At 30.8% G+C, this 17,975-nt stretch overlaps 1 protein-coding gene and 1 long non-coding RNA gene across 6 annotated transcripts in view; one reads left to right on the plus strand and one right to left on the minus strand.

Annotated features, from left to right (window-relative positions):
* The first annotated feature begins 4,705 nt into the window (after positions 1 to 4,705).
* The window catches only part of LOC113691712 (calcium-transporting ATPase 8, plasma membrane-type-like), a 39,531-nt gene continuing 26,261 nt past the window's right edge, over positions 4,706 to 17,975 (plus strand). For 2 of the 5 annotated variants that reach the window (XM_027209984.2, XM_027209987.2), the window contains exons 1-4: positions 4,706 to 5,014; positions 9,365 to 9,440; positions 12,820 to 12,906; positions 14,674 to 14,772. The gene's annotated coding sequence lies outside the window, so the exon portion shown is untranslated. Of the gene's footprint in view, positions 5,015 to 9,364; positions 9,441 to 12,810; positions 12,907 to 14,673; positions 14,773 to 17,975 lie in introns of those variants that run through there. The other 3 variants (XM_027209989.2, XM_072053906.1, XM_027209986.2) reach the window with 2 other exon arrangements.
* LOC140008915 (uncharacterized) lies at positions 14,569 to 17,650 on the minus strand. Its single transcript, XR_011816211.1, has 3 exons — positions 17,202 to 17,650; positions 16,830 to 16,890; positions 14,569 to 14,883 (listed from the first exon to the last, which is right to left on the minus strand). It is a non-coding gene; the product is annotated as an uncharacterized lncRNA (long non-coding RNA).

A 17,975-nucleotide genomic window follows, 5' to 3' on the forward strand; every position in this document is an offset into this window, starting at 1 on the left:
ACTTCATTCCTTTAAATTATAGTGATATAATCACTTTAATTTCTAAAATTATTTTCTAAGCATTTTATTTCATCATTAATCTAACTAGTATGACAAAAATTTTTTAAATATATTTACCCTTATATATATAATTAAAAATAAAAAAGTTGGAATGATTATTCTTCTTTTTTTTTGGAATGATTATTCTTCTTTTTTTCACTTTAGGAGATCCAAAAATATAAAAATAAAAGAGTTTTCTCAAGTTTCCTTTTTCACACTTGTTAATACTAGGAAAAGAAAAAGAAATAGGAAAGAAGGAGACAGAAAATTAGATTTTGCAAAGAAAAAATAAAAAAAAAGTGTAACATTATCGTATTAATTTAAGATTGTTGGGATTAGGAATGAAATCTGGTGGTAAACAATAAAGTAATATAATTTTAAAATAATAAAAGTATTTAATTCTTTCTTATTTGTATTTTTTTAAAAAAAATTGAGCTCTCTCTCTATCTCTCTCTCCCCCTCTCCCTCGCCCTCCCTATCTTTCCATTTTTTTAATATTAATAAGATTGCCAAGAAGAAAGAGATTAATACTTTGACTTTTTTCTTAATAATAAAGAAGAGAAGAACCACTCTAAATTTGTTATTATTTTTATTATACAAAAAGGATGGTACTTTCTTCTAAAATTTTTTAACATACTAAATTGGTTTAATGATGGAATAAATTACCTAAAAAATAACTCTATAGGGTAAATTGATAATGAGGCTATAGTTTATGGGGGCAATGATAATACCTTTAAGGGCTAAACTTGTCTTTTTACTTCAATTAACAAACTTCGTTAAGTTTGACTGTTAGTTTTGGGGGTAAAGTGACTAAAAGATAATGTTAAGGGGGAAATTGATAGTAGCACCGAACGTTAAGGGGATCAAGTGATAATAACCCTAAAATTTAGTCCACATTCTACAATGTTGTTTTGGTTTAAATGCATTAAACCCCTGAACTTGCATCCTTGTTGCAGTTTGGATTTTGACCCTTGAGTCTAGGTTAATCTAGCAGAACATACTTTTGGAGTCTAATGACCAAGTTATTAATGTCCAAAAAGTGATTGACCATTATATTCCATGACAAAACGTATGCTTCATTAAAAATCTTGTCCTCAAAAAATAATTTCTAAGCAGATAAATGATATAATGATTTTTGCCTATTGAACCAAATTCATTAGCAAAAGGGACAAAAAAAAAACAATTCTCTCATATAAGTAAAAAAAGAAAAAAACCAATTCTCTCGGTTAAGTAAGTCAAAAATCTCAACTCTCACTGGTAAAACATCTATTCTTCTAGACGATGAGTTTTATGGCTAATTATCATATTAATATACATAAGAAATTTGAATATCTCATCTACAAAAATGACTCGAGAAATGGGTCAAACTTCGTGATCATGGACAAATTGGTCATTAAACTCAAAAAAAAAAAACTGATAGAATTCATATTTTGTTAGATTGACATTAAAGTTAGAAGAGTTTCTTTTAAAGTTAAGAGGAGCAAATTCATGGAGATTTTTTCTTTTTCTTTTTTTAAGTTGAAGAATATGGATAAATATTTCAACCTGTCTTGAGTGGTTAATATACTTGAGTACCAATTCAAGGACAGAATATTAGCGGGAGAGATTTTATTCAACCTATATAAATTCATATAAGCTTTTCTGAACATTTTACCTAAATTATACAACGCTTGCCCCTTTAAATGTACATAATGGTTATATCTCATGCCCCTTCATCCTCTGTGTATAAAAATCCTATAACTACTCAACTCTCTTTCTCGTATTATATAGTGTCAATACAGTGCAAAAAATAGCAACTAATAATAAAAGAAAATTAAACAAAGAGGAAGCTAAAGATAAAAGGAAAAAGAATCCCAATAGAATTTTATTTGTATTACATCACATTAAAAGGACTATAGGTATTAGGCAACGTAGTTATATATTACTTGTGTACCACCTAAAATGAGAACCAACTTTTGTATTTTTGTAGTTTATTAACGAAAATAAAATCTTCTCCAATCCTCCAAACTCTACCAAGTGTTCCAATTGTATTTTTTAAGAATGTCTACTATTGTACTTCTCATTTTAGTTGCCAATTGTAAGAATAATTATGCTTGCTTGGGAGTAAGAAGTACAACTATTGGTTGAATCATATAAACGAAATAAAGGAAATTATCAACTTCATTTTAATATTGTCATTCTATCTAATGTTTAGCTATTTAATCATATGACTTTGTGATTCATTTGGGTGTTATTTTGTAAGCTGCTATGGGATTATTTATTGTTATTTTTGGTACCATCAACAACTGCAGTTGGTCAAGCCCCAACAGCTCCTTTGAGAAAAATAATGTCTCATTCTACCTTGTTTGAATCGCTGTTTTTCATCAAAAAATTACGTTATTTTCCGTGATCACATTTTTCTATTAAAAATTAGATAAATTAAAAGAAAAATAAAAAAGAAGAAATTATTTTAATCCCTGAAGTATGGTTCAAATTGAGGAAAACATGCCTTGTGCTCTCCGTAACATGCCTTGAACCACAAATTCGAACCATACTTGAGGATTTAAAATAATTGCTTCTTTTTTATTTTTCTTTTAATTTATCTAATTTTTAATATTCATTTTTAAGATTTAAAATAATTATTGATTCAAAACTATTTATAGAAGCAAAGATATGATTTTTATAAAATAATAAGCAAAAACTTTTTTCTATTTTTTTGAATTGCTTCAGGGTTAATAAAAAGAAAATATGTTCTTTTTTTAATGCAACATGGCCTCAATAAGGGCATTTTCGGCATTAAGGGGGTTTTTGTTAAATGTTTGATCATTCAAAGGGTGAGACCGTTATTTGGACAAATTACAGAGATTGATTGGTAATATGGTCAAACATCAGGGGAGATAAATGTAATTAACCCTTATTTGTATGGTGCTCAGGGATGTAGTTTCGATAACTAATAGAAAGTGTACTGAAAAAATGAAGAGGTACAAGCGTTACAGAGTTTTTTCTCAAACAATTAATAGTAGGGCTAGCTTTACATGGACAAATGACGAAGAAGCGTTCTGGAGTTCTATTTCATATGCTTGTGGTTCACATGATTAGTTATCTCATCTCCTGCAATCCAATAAATTTACCCCATCAAAATGAGAGTAGAGGGCAAAGCTACAAATCCAATCTTATCACCCTTATAATTCCCTCTAGGGCTTTTATTAGGAGATTTCCTTGGCTACACTTACACCAAACTAACACACTCATGAATTCACTAACAAGAAAATAATCAAATAGGTCGCAAAGGCTCGACTTAGAGCAAGTGCAGTTGAAGGATGGTTGAGTAATTAACTTACCATTGTTGTTTTTGTTGTAGGACTCAAGGTAACAAAATATATTGTTTCATTTAAACGTTAGTGTACATAAACAAAATATTTCGTTTAATCATAGTACAATAATAATTTGGTCTGTTCGGATAGTTTGGATAGTGGATTTTTTAGAATAATTTTTTGAAAAAAAAATATTGTAACATCTTTTTTATATAATGTGTGTGAAATAAAAAGTTATTAAAAAATATATTAACGGTACAATTAAATAAATTTTGATAAATAATTCACTAATCACTTTTTTATTTACCAAAATATATTTAATTGCACCGTCAACGTATTTTTTTATCACTTTATTATTTTAGACACATCACGTTGGTATCCATCCCAAATCTGACAAGGCTTTCTATGGTCATCGTTTCTCAGTCTTTTTATAGTAGTGGGGAAGCTTTAAGTTAAGACCTCACTATGTGCTTTTTTTTGTCGAGTCGCCTTGGTATCTTCCTTGAAATTTCAGTAAGCTTTTCAGGCGCATAGAATTAAAACACATCCATCAACATCGTTTTCATTTTCAGTCTATATTGTGTGAAAACTTTCCAAGCCATCAATTGACGTGACCTACCGTATGGAAAGGTTTGGTTGGGATAACCATCGTACCTGAATCCGCAGCCTCACAAGTTGAATTCTGTTTAATTCAAATTAGCCGATATAATTTTCATTATATATAGTGTAAATTTATATCAACTTAATTGTATGAGTAGAAAAATTTTAACTTAAATACAAGTTATACAAATTTACACACAAAAAAATTATTAAAATTGCATCAATTAGTTTGAACCGAAGCAACCTCAACTTTTGAGGGCCCGTTTCCATCATGCTTTTGTAGGTGAAATTTTGGACATGGATAGTTTTTATGTAAGCCACTTAAAAGATCCACATTATTGTGAGACACGATCCACATGTACCCGTTCATTAGACGAAAGTTGTGCTCGTTTAGAAGCGAAAGCTCATACGCCCAATTATAAGTTTTTGGAAGAAAACTTCCAAAGAATTACATACGTGAAGTATAATCCTATTAACATAACTACCTTTGCTTGTTATTTTTCTTTTAATGTGCAATGCTATGAATCTTGGGCTTATGTTCAATCCTGCTTGTGGCCTCCAAAATGATCTGATAATTGGTCCGTGGCTTTGTTATTTTAGATTATGTTTCGGTATCTAATCGTTGTAGGAAAGACACGGATACCAACTGTATAGTCTAAATTACTCTGAATTTGTGTACCATTGATGGATCCAATGACACCTCCCTCTCTTCTTTTCCACCTAAATATAAAACAAAGCCAACACCATCACACCAGCTGTTCCCTTCATAGCTTGGAAGCTTTAAAGCCCAGTGACAGAGAGAGATGCACCTACTGGAAGCAATCCAGTCTTCAAATCAAAGGAAAAACTATTGGAAACTTCAGGTTCACAGACGAAGATAAATTACCTGAAAGTTCATCTACACTTTCCTCAACCATTCTCATCTTCTGTTATACGACTTTAGTCCATTGCTGGAGTTAATGCCAAAAGTGCTTATCAACTCCGCGTTGTATTCTTCCAGAATTCATGGCTTTCGGCCGAAAGATTCTGACTGTCGAGCCAAGGTATTGAGAAAGAACGTTTGCATCCGTGGAAGTGACAAGGCAAGTATATACCATTCCTCTTTTCTTGGTGCTTTTTCATTTGATCATACACAAATAAATGTGAAACAAGAGAAAACGTGTTTTGCTTTATTCTGAGGACCAATTTTATCCTTTGAACAAATGTCCGGTCTTGAACGTGACTTTAGTGACTCAGTTTAGCATCATATCTAAGTGGCAATTGCCTATGGTGGTTACTAATTGTCACTGGATTGGACATTGAGCATCTGCTTCATTGTACATACTTTGAACTGAGGTTAATTAGGAGTTCAACTTCTTACAGTCCCCTTTCTTTCCAAGTGAGATTAGTATATCTATCTGTCAAGAAAATAGAAGGAAGAGGTTGCTATTATTGAAATCCCAAACATTACAAGTCGTGGGTTCAAATCTTCCTTTCTCACTTTTTAAATTTCATCTCCCCTGTTAGAAGGGCGAAAAAGGTGGGGTTATGCTTGCATGCTCTGGATATCATAACTCGAAATCAACTGCAAAGAAGAGATTAAAGTTTGCGAAAGAAATCCTTTTCTTCCAGCTGTTAAGATTGATGAAGAGAAAATTCATGGGGCAAAGTTGGAAAATCAATATGCTGGGTTTTGGGAAATATGACTAAATATACATATATATATATAGTAAGTAGTTAGCCGTAGTCAATCTAGAGAGTTAGAGGAACCGCGAGGATTAAAAAAGAGTGAGCTTCGATTTGCTGGGGTTTTTTTCAGATGGTGGCAAAATAATGCTATATTTTTTAAAACAAGTGATATAATTTTATTTTATACTTGACTATATTATTTATTTATGTAAAAGTATGATAAAATAAAATTATATTCTCTATTAATATCTATATATTCATTATATATTTCTCTAAGTACAATAATTAGTATCTAAAAGCATTTTATTATATATTTTATATAAATTAAAGTTACTATTTTATATTTATAAATATTAAATTAATGCTCATCAGTTCAACCAGTGAATTTCAGTCGGTGATCCACTGGTTGAACCAGTGACCCATTGACCTAATCCCTCAGTCGGATTCTTCACCGAATCGGGTTTAATAACTATGAACTTCTTGCCTAAATCGAATTTCAGCAGTTGATTTTTCTTGTTTGGTTTAAAGAAAAGTCTAAACCGTAGAAAAGAATAAATGAAAAGGAAAAATTACGAGGGATCAAGCGGTTGGTTGAAAGCTTCTAGTTCTCAAGAAAGCGGCACTCATGGGCTGCGCCTTGGACGGCTGTGTTGTTGCCGCCCATTCGAATTTTTCCATCAAACTTTTGGGCCGCTGTACAATTAGGACCAAAAATCAACGGACACCCATCATACAGTCTCTGCACGTGTCATTGTCTAGTTTGAAATTGCCACCTTTTTTCAAAAAATTTTTAGGAATAATTACATAGACTTCCTTTGAGGTTTTTAATAATGTTACTTAATAACTTTAAAGTTTTAAAATTATTACTTACCTCCCTCGATTTTATTACTTGTCTAACAAAACCTTAAAAATACCATAAGTTTTAAATGAAAACCCTAGACTACTCTCGTACTCCTTTTTCTTAAGATGAAGAAAACAAAAAGAAAAAAGAAAGATATTCTTACACCATTTTATTTACCATCACTTTTAACATCATCTCTATTACAACTATCGTAACTACAAAATTACAGCTATCAAAGATAAAAATTAAAAATTAGTACTTATAGCAAAATATAGTAACACCAATCCAAATATATGTGCCTAAACTACCTCCTTATGAACCCTATTTTTTTTCAACCCATGACTTAAGTTTTCAAGTTCAACAAAATCATCAAAAAAATCATATTAAAATCACCAAAGAAATAATACCAAAACTATCAAAATCACAAATATGTATGTGTGTGTATATATATACACAAATATATATATATATACATACACACATATATATTTGTAATATTTGGGTGTGTGTGTCTATATACACACACACACAAAAGGAAAAATTAAATATGCCACAATCACTTCATCCAAAAAAGGACTGAGAAAGAATGTTGGGCAAAGATGGTAGAGAATAAAGTGACTTTTGTTTAGTTTTCGTTAATTTTTTGATATCCATTTATTTGATACATGAGTTAACTATTAAGTAAGGGCCAGTGTAAAGAGCTAGCATAGTTATCTTACAATACTAAAAGAGGTACAATGATATTTTGGAAACCTTAAGGGCGCTAAGTGTAGAATCAAAAATATTAGAAGATATTTTTGGAATTATTCCTTATTTGTAGGATCTCTTGTTACAATATCAGTGTAAATATTGTTTTAAACTATTAGCTATGGATGAATAACAAGTAATTTTAAATTAAAATTTAAAATTCTTTTTATACATGTTGCATGCACCCGAACCTACTTATATAAAATAATTCTTACATTGCAAGTATACAAAAGAATAACTATTATTTTTGTAGGTGGTTTTCAATATTATGTTTAGAGCTCATTATAACACATAAGAACTTCTAGCATTTTCTGAACTGGCATGCCCAAATCGAGATTAAGTAAAAGCCTAGAATGATATTTTAAGCACTAAGCTCAAAATGAACCCTTCACAGAATATGATTCTTTTTTTTTTTTCCTTTTTTCAAGTATAAGTGAGAGGTTCCACCTGTACGGCCCAACTCATTCCTTTTCCCATGTAATAGTTCTTTAGGCATAAAAACAACACACTAACACATGGTTCTGCTATTCGTGCTACACAGTATGAGAAAATGTTCTAATCTTTGGTACGGATTATCCGTAGGGATTGAGAGTTTACATTGACTTTGAAAGAGACATCTTCATTTCCAGCACCGCCTAGTGTGAAAATCCAAACCTAGCCCAAATCTCCACATTTTATTCTCCTTTTGACGGGCTAAAAGCCATGAACAGCTGGAGAATTAAGGCTGAGGGACAATGAATTCCTAAACAGATTTTCAGTAATCGGCATGCATCCTAGATTTCTTCCAATAATAAATTACTTGTTCCACATGACGACGATTTCCAATGTCGGTTTCGCTGCATTCAACTAACTATACAAGAATGACTTCAAGAAGGGTTTTTCTAACCTGTATCCTCCATTAAATTTCACTTAATCTATTATGTATGTATACACGTACTAATAATTATTATTTTCTCTTATATTTATATACTTCTTCAAATTAATTTTATCTTTCTAAAAAATTTAACACTCGAAATACATTTTAACGAGTGCCCAATAGGTACTCACCCAACTAGACAAATCAATTAAACCATGGGTTTTATTCAACTGTAACCTCAACTCATCATATTTTTTGGGGGTCAAAATTCACATTTCCAATTTAGACTTTCTAAGAATATCATTGATCAGTTTATAAGCGTCTAATTTTGCGTAATAGAGGTATAAATCCAGACTGTTTCAACTCTTAATTCTCCTATGCAACAATCTTCAATGTTGATTTTGCTATTTGAAAGTGGTTTTTGATTAAGTTTATGTTATATCTGAATTCCATCTACTTTTCTTTTCTAAACCTCTTGGCGCATAATTTCAAATCTATAGTTCTAATCACACATCATAAAAAGTGCCTATTGATGCCTGTTAATTAGACAACATGCTCATGTGGATTTATGTATAAATGAAGCACAGAAGTCCTTCGCATCCGTTGTCAATTTTTCTCCAAAGCCAGTTAGAAGACCTGGCGATGTCGGCAAATCTATGCCGACAATACTTTTTGTCTTTTTTTGTTTGAGTAGAAGAAAGTTTAGGTGGGTTCGATTCCGATTATCACCTATAGAATTCTTACAAATTACTTACCAATATAGCTTTCACATTAACAATCAGATTTGAATGCATAATTTTTTATTAGAAAATACCCGTCCTTATTAATTGAGTCAACTTATGTTGGCATACCGACAATAACTTACTTTTGGCAAAATTTGTCATAAAGGTATCTCTAAATAAAATACAACTTCTTGCAATATATACTAAGTGTCCAATGCCATCCTTTCTGCACGATAAGATATTAAGCATTTGACTCCTCTGTGAATTTTTTTTCTTTTTTTCCAATTTAAAAAGCATATATTTGTGATGCAATTGAAAATGCACTTGTTATTGACCAATATAAAAGGGGTACTCGAATGCGGAAAGGGATCCAATGAATTCGAAAGAATTGAACGAGAAGCCGTATGAGGTGAAAATCTCACGTACGGTTCTGTAGAGTGACGGTAAGGGTGGCTTATTAGTCAACTTTTCCACATATGCAGCATGTGTTATTGACCAATATAAAAGAGATAAACGTGTATTCTGCAAGATTTAAGCTTTCCAAAAGGATGCCAACATGACAGTAATCTAAGGATGATTCCTCTTTGTTTTGAAGCAGCTAATTGCATGAGCTTTTGACACCAAGCAATTGGATCAGTTGACGGCAAAGAGGCATTTCAATCTTTTTTGTCTAGGTATGGTTCTTCTTCTTTCTTCCCCCCATAGATGCTTTGCATGCTTTTCATTTTCTTTTGTGCACTTAAACTATCCCTGCAGATACGCAGTACCATCTTCTACAAATATTGTATCAAAATTTGAGAAGGGAAATATGGTTCCATCTATTGCGAAGACCTATATAATTAGGTTGAGCTGAAAACATCACAACCGGGCAAAATTTAGGGGATTTATGTACTATTTTTTGGAGCAGATACTTTTAAGTCTAGGAAAAAATTCCAAAGTTTCCCTACTCTTTTTCTTTGCTAACTTCATTTTTATTTTAAATTACTAAATTTCAAAGGAAATGACTATTAGACAGCGTTCACTAATTGATGATAAGTGGTACTATTTTATTCAAACTGCATTATAGGTTATGATATTTTGATGAGTTTTGAATTGGAAATGGAAGGCTAATTAATATATAGCCTTCTGTATTGGGAACAAACCATACTCTTAAATTAGATATTAACACCTTTAGCTACCATGTGGATTACAGGTTACTAATATTGTTAGCAATTCCTTATCTCTCAGATAATAAAAGAAAAAATTAATGTGGACAAGAAGAAAGTAATAAAAATTCTTATACATAATTTTCTAAGTTACATCATCATTTGTGCCTAACTTCTACAAATCTTTGAGCGAACACAATTGAAGTTCTAGCAATCAATGAAAATTGTTTCATTCTATTGAAAAAAAATTTTTGTTGCTACAAATATTTTGACATTGTAATTGGCTATAAAAAAAATCTTTGAACATAAAAACTAATACATAAGATAAACAAAAGAAGAATATGAGTATTATTGCAACATTAAAAAAAAAGGGAAAAAAAGGATTCCTATAGAAAGTTAACTAAAGTTGCAGGACATGAGATGGATTTCTTCCAAAAACTCAACAGGTATTACTGTGATTATAGGAAAGTCATGGGTCTTACTGTCTAAATGTGAAAATGAGTGTGTATATATTTGTAGGGTCTATGTAACAGTTGCCCATAGAGCACTCGTTAAAATATATTTTAGGTGTCATATTTTTAAAAATAGAGGATTAATTAGAAAAAGCTAATAAACACAAAGGAGGGTTAGTGAGATTAAATAGGAAAAGTATATAAATGCAATAAAAGATGATAATTGTTAGCATATGTATATGCATGATAGATCAAATGAATGGTAGATTGGGCACTTATTAGAAAAATCCATATTTTTGTATAAAGGTTTTCTCTAATCGATGTATAAAAAAATATGATTCTAAACCGTGGGACAGGATTTGAACTACAATCGGGCAACAATTACTTATTCTTTTGCGACCCGGAAACAAATGACAATGGTTTTTCCTTTTCAGCTTCCAGCCTTTTAAAATCTTATTGCTTTTCCTTTTGAAACCGCGGTTCACCTAAATATTTTTCCACTATTTATAAATGCTTTACCTTGACCAGAAAACAGAAAACACCTGTTTTTCTTTTTCTTTTTCAAAATATTGCTGCTTCTCCTTTTGAGACCGTGGTTCACTTGCATTTTTTTCCACTATTACTACTTTAATAATAGTTTTTAGTGCACTTATAGCATCACACTTTGGTATTTGCCAGTGATGCTTTAATCACATGGTCTAATTAATCAAAAACCTATTCAGTGGTCTTGTCATAATTTTCCCCTTCATTTTTTGCTTAAGTTGGTGTCACAATTCGTATTTTAATGCCAAAGAAAATTTTTTATATTAATAATATTCCCTTTTCAATTTAAACATAATCTGTGCTTAGGTGACTTTATATTTGTCATTGTGGAAAAAAGTTGGTCTAGCAAATATCATTTTCCCTCCTCTAGCAAATATCATTTTCCCTCCTTATTAACCTTTCATCATTACTTCAATTTTTCTCTGTCAGTTTTTTCTATATATATATATATATATATACATACATACGTGTGTGTATATATATATATGGCAATACAAAATGTGCAAGGGTGTTATTCCATATAAAATAATTAGATAGAGAGAGAGAGAGAGGGGGGGGGAAGAAATTTTGGCAAAAAAATATGCAACTAATTATAGCATTCAGACCTTGCCTTCCATCACAGTTACCATTTAAATGGCTTCTTTTAGATTCATATGGGTGCTTAGTGTATCCGTATGGTCCGATGATGATTTAATCTCCGTGATCCTATTGGGTCACCCCCCAAATATATAGGTTAAAATAAAAATAGAAGTAGAAGTACGTGTAAATAGTGATAATAAACAAAAAAAAAAAAAAAAGGTATAGCGTTCAGGAGTCTAAGAAGTTTCCTCCATTACCACTTTTCTCAAAATTGTGCACTTTCAACGTGATGCAGCTCCAGCATTGCTTCCTTTTCTTGTGACTTGGTGCCAATCAATTCGAATATCAAGAAACTAAAATGTGCTTTTAGGAAGCTAACAGCGGCGTGCTCATTAAAGAATAGAACAATTCTTTGTACTTTTTATCTCAACTTCTAGATTAGGATTTAGGGATATCCTCGAGATATGTTCTTCAAACACACCGAAGGCTTTTTCAATTGTTTGGATTGATAGTTTTTGCAAAAAATTCTCTCAACATATTTTTTAATTATCTTTTAACTTCATATACATCATTTCGTTACAGCATATTTTTCTATAATAGCTCTGAAAACTTACAATTCAAATGGAGCTAAATTATTATTGTTATTTTGACGAGGCCTAATTATTTACTCCCTCCATCCGATTTTGATAGTTTTGGTTTTTACTCACACAGTTTAAAAAAAATTAGTTAACTTTGTTAGAACAATAAATCTAGCCTTTTTTTTAAAAAAAATACACTTACATTAATATTAAAAGTATCACTAATCACTATGGCTCCGTTTGGATTAGCCTATTTTTCAAAAATAAGTTTTTTAAATACAATACTACGGTAATACACAAAAAAAAAAATCAAAAACATTCTCATCCATACAATATATCAAATATTTCAAAAATATCTATAGTAAAAGTTTTTCATAGACAATGTTATAGTAAAATATTTCAAAAATACCCCCAAAAATAGCTAATTCAAATGGAGTATATATTTTACACTAATTATAATAGTAATAATGAAGATATATTGCATCATTCAAGACATATATCAAAACAATTATTAGTGAAAAAATTGATTGTATTAAATAAGATAGGATAGATTTATTAATAATGAAGTATAATTAAATTAGGATATTTTAGAAAATTTAAAAGTTAACGATATTTTTTAATTGAAATGTGAACTATAATTTATGATAGATAAAAAAAGAAAAACAAGAATGCCAAGTGGGACGAATAAAGTATTAAACTTGTTTATTAAACTTTACAGTAATGTAAGCTTATGTAATTCTGTCAAAGTTGTTGTAGGAAGGTATCAGACCACTTGGATACAGGGCCACCTGTTCCACCATTTGCAGCCGAAGTTTCGCCCGGACTTCCCCAAACCAGAATTGGGTAAGTTGAAATTTGTTTATTGCTAAATATATTATTCACGATTTTGTTGATTTAACCACTAGCTTCGTCAAGATCTCAAGAATATTTGGCAGCATAAAAGCATTTCTCTCTGTCCTTTTGACACCCATATATTTAAAAAAAAAACATTATTATTTAATAAGAAAGAGAAAATTATGAAGAATTAGATTCAAACGCGTGAAAAAAGTAAATTTTTTATAATGGGTGTTCAATTTCTAATAAGCACTTGTTAAGAAGGGTATGATTTTAGCACCAGTTAGGCAAACTGATGTACAAAAGGATATGATTTTAAAACTCAAAACAATTTAAAGTGTAGAAGACTCTACAAAGAAGGAGTGCAAACACTAACATTAGCGGACAGGATTTGAACTATAATTGAGTGACAATTGCATTACCTTTTGCGACCCTGCTGAAACAAGAGACACGTTTATAGCTTCCCGTCTTTCAAATTCTTATTTCTTTTCCTTTTGCGACCGTGGTTCAATTACATAATTTTCCACTATTCACAAATGTTTACCTTGACCAGAAAACAGAAGACACCTGTTTTTCCCTTTTTTTTTTTTTCCAAAATCTTGTTGCTTTTCCTTTTGAGACCGTGGTTCGCTTGCACATTTTTTAAATTTTTCCACTACTACTATTTTAATAAGGGATAATTCCATAAACTTCCTCTAAATTTATGACAATTTCACTTAGCTCCTCTCAAGTTTTAAAAATAAACTAACCTTGTTTAGTATAATAATATGACTATAATGACCTTCACCTAATCAATGATTCACAATTTAACACAATGAGATATATACATAGGGGGAAAAAAAAAACAAAGAAGCCCTATCTCTTCGACTCATAACCAAGGACTGTCCATTCTCTCTTCCTTAATCTCACTCTATTCTCAATTACGAATTCATCTTTCTCTCTCCATCTTCCCTCTTTTCTCTCATAACTCTCTATCAATTCCCTCCAACAACATCTAACAATACTTTCAACCATTCCACAACTGATATGAGTGTATTTTTAATTCTTCTAATCTTCCCTTTAAAATTAGTTTTTGGTTTTCTTGTGAAAGTAGAGCTTCTCTATATTTAAGATGTTAATGTTTTTGGAGATTTAGTGATAGGCTAGATTATTTTTGTCTTGATACGGTCTCCAACATTGGATTTGAAGTTTGGGGTATAATTGGTTACGAATGGAACTTTGGGTTTTAGCAAAATGAATTTGTTGAAGATCTAAGTAGTCATAAAGATGACTTTATTCTTTTAAACCTACCATCCAAACCTCGAAAACTCCCCTGAGGAATTCCTTGTTGGCCACAATATGGCTCATGTTTGAGAATTTGTATAGATCCAAACCTTGGTAGCTTAAGCTAAAGATTATGCAAACATGTGGAAGGGCATTATTCCATATACAATAATTAGAGAGAGAAGAAAATCTTGGCAAAAAAATGTGCAGCTCTATCAGGAGTCCAAGAAGTTTCCTCTAATTCCACTTTTTTCAAAATTGTGCCCTTTTGTTAAAGAATAGAATAATTCTTTGTAGATTTTATCTCAACTTCTAGATTAGGATTTAGGGATATCCTCGAGATATGTTCTACAAACAATTTTTTTAGTAATATAATAAAAAAAATGTGATAAAGAATGGAACAAGAAATAAGACAAAAGATTCGTTGCACTTTTAAAATATTTTTTCAATTGTCTAATTATTTACTAAACTTGTTTACTAAATAATACTAATTTCTTAAATAATTCTGTCAAGGTTGTTGTAGGAAGACATCAGATCAGACCACCATAAAAGGCCACCTGTTCCGCCAGTTGCAGCTGAAGTTCCACTTGGATTTCCCCATACCACAATTGTGTAAGTTGAAATTCGTCTATTGCTGAAATATGCTATTCCCGCTTTCGTTGATGTATGTGCTGTCTTGCTTCTCAACTGCAAATCCACTGCAGCATCACACGTATCTCCATCCTTTTGACACCAGGATATTTAAAAAATATTATTTAATAGAAAAGAGAAAACTATGAAGAACTCGATTCGGATGCATGTAAAAAGTACAGTGGGTGATAAATTTCTAATAGACTCTAGTTAAGAAAGGCATCAAATGGGGTTGATTTTAAAATTTATATTTAAATTAGAAAAATGATTTTAATGCAACAAGAAACGTACATATCTCCCGTATGGATTGCTTCTTTTAGGAGTTTTTATAGAAAAATGTACTGTAACGATTTTTTATATATATAAAGTAAAAAGTTAATTAAAAATTGTGTTTACGAAAAATGTAAAAATTTTGTTGCGTAAAATCACATTCCAAACAAGGTAAATCGTCTGCATTCGCATGACAAATTTGGGGTGAATTAGGTGCATTATGATGTCAGCATAGCCCAAAAATGGTTTAAGAAGAGAAGAAAAAGAAAGTTGTTTAGTTCATCAAAAGAGGGAAGAAACTCAACTATTATTGGCAATTTAACCGTGTATTGATTTAACCATTCTCAACGTTTTCAAGACAAATTATACTGAACTATATCTGCTAATAAGTTACAATAGCTAAATTGGTCAGTGATCCTTACCAAGATAAAAAGAAGCACGTATTTGTCGGATCTTCAGAAAATAACTCTTCAATTAGTTTTGCTAGAAATACTTAATAGTAAGATAAACTCTCAAGTGCCCAAAAAAAAAAAAAGAATAACTTTTCCGCTATACTGAAAAACAAATAAGATTTACAAAATAAATGCATAAAAGAGTAAAATCGATATTCTCTAATAATAAACTATTTGTACTATAAATGTTAATTATTGATTTTTTTTTTTTGCTTTACCGAATTTATTAAAACGTATGCAATGTGACGGATTGGTTGCTTTTGGATGTCTTTTTTGCGTAACGATTTAGTCGTGCAAGCTGTAACAGCACATCAGCAAGCCATCCCAGTCTGTAATAATAAAACTCTTTTGCTGGCCACAAGCAATTGATCCATTTGTCCCAAAATAGAAGAAGTTCCAGATAAGGCATAAAGATAAGAAGTTCCAGATAAGGCACAAATATAAAGGAACTTCTTTTTTTTTTTTTGATAATTTCAGAAACCTCCCCTAAGATTTCTGATAATTTCATTGAGCTCCTCTATAATTTGGAAAATTACACTTAACTCCCTTAATTTGATAGTTTTAATAACAAAACCTTAAAATAATATTGATTTGGTCAATTTTTTAAATGAATACCCAAAAATGCTCTTGTGTAATGAGTTTTAATTTATTTTTCTATATAATTATAAGATTATTTAGTATAATTATAAGGAAAAGGTACCAAATTTTTCATGTCCATAACTACTATAAACAACTATAATAATAGTTTTATTGCTATGATATAATACTTTTAATGGTATCTTATTATGAATTTAGATATATAAGATAGAAAAGAAAATGTTGAAATAATTCATTTAGATTTTATAAATTTTTAGAGTAGCAGGATTATCATAATTTAGTAGTGCCTTTGGACCCTTTCTTTTTTATTTATTATTAATTTTAATACCAAAATATAGAAAACAAAGATCAGCAAAAATATTGGATAACATATAAAATTAACTCGTCAAAAAAAATTATTAGTCCGACATTTAGTTATAATAGAAACTAGAGGCAATAATAGTAGTTCTATAGTTTTATTGGTGAAAAATTAAAAAAAAAAGGAATAAGAAGGAAAAAATAATTTTAAAACTCATTCTAAGTATTAGTATACCAAATAAAGGAATTTCACTAAAATATTTAAGAGTAAAATTGTCATTTTAAATAATAAGGGAGGTATGTGTAATTTTTTAAACTTTAAGAGAGTTCACTGGCATTATAGAAACCTCAAGGGGAGGTTTCTAAAATTATCCCTTCTCACAAGCTAGTCGTGTTATCCACAATTCTTGGAAGGAAGGATACCTTAACCATTTGAGACTCCAAAGTCCCTTTTTGGGTGCTCCACCGCCAACGTCTTCATCACCTAAAGGAAACGCGTGTAAAGTGTAAACGTTGACACAGGTACCAAATTTGTGAAAAAGAAAATAAAAAATGCGTCAAAGTCCTAGTCATCCATCCCACGGTTTGCACGCAGGTGTTAATTGTCAGACACGGCAGCACGTTTGTGCTTTCGTCTGGTCGGTTGTTGTACACTTGTGCTTGCAACCTTTTGAAGTATCCGTTTGGATTGGGAGTTCATACACTTTTTCGTTAGAGTAATGCACTTCAAAAAATACTCTAAATACAATTTCAAATATATCTAATAAAACTGCTTTAAAAAAAAAAATTTACCACCTTTTCCTTTCTTCGTTCACGATCGGTCTATGTCTCCGGTCCTCCTCTTTCCACTTCTCTTCTCTTTCCTTCTTTTTTTCCTTCTTTTTTCCATGCTCCTTTCTCGTCCTCTCTTTAGCGCCACCCTTGATACCTCCATCAACCCCACCTTCACTGTACGTATCACTTCCTACTCTTTTCCTCCTTCATTCGCTTTCTCCCTCCCTCCCCTCTCTTCTTCCCCTCCTTCGCACTCATTCCCTTCCCTACTCGCGACTAGATCTAGTTGCGATGACTCGATTTGATTTTGACCAATTTAAAAGGAATATGGAGAAGACGGGAGAAAGTGGATGTGGGGAGGGACGCAATATTGTTTGTTAGTGGTAGTTTGAGGAAGGGACGGGGAGGAGTGATAGGTGGTTGTCATTGGGGAGAAAACGAAATTTTTAAAAATACCTAATAAAATTTTAAATTCAAAGACACCTCCAATATAAAATTTACGGTGAAATTTTTTACAATTATTTTTGTATACAGTGATAGTATATACATTTTAACCAATATATGTATGAATATAATTTAAATTTGAATTTGAAACTCAAATTTTACATATATATTGTATATCCGATAGTGATAATATATACACCGTCAGTATATATAAGATTTACTCTAGTTTTTAATATATTAAGTTATAGCAAAAATTTTTAAAAAGTTATAAAAATACCTAATTCATATGAACCCTATATTATATTGTTATATTCGAGAAAAAGTTAATGTACATAAATAAAGTATTTTATA

Source organism: Coffea arabica, chromosome 6c (assembly GCF_036785885.1).
Source record: "Coffea arabica cultivar ET-39 chromosome 6c, Coffea Arabica ET-39 HiFi, whole genome shotgun sequence".
NCBI lineage: Eukaryota > Viridiplantae > Streptophyta > Magnoliopsida > Gentianales > Rubiaceae > Coffea > Coffea arabica.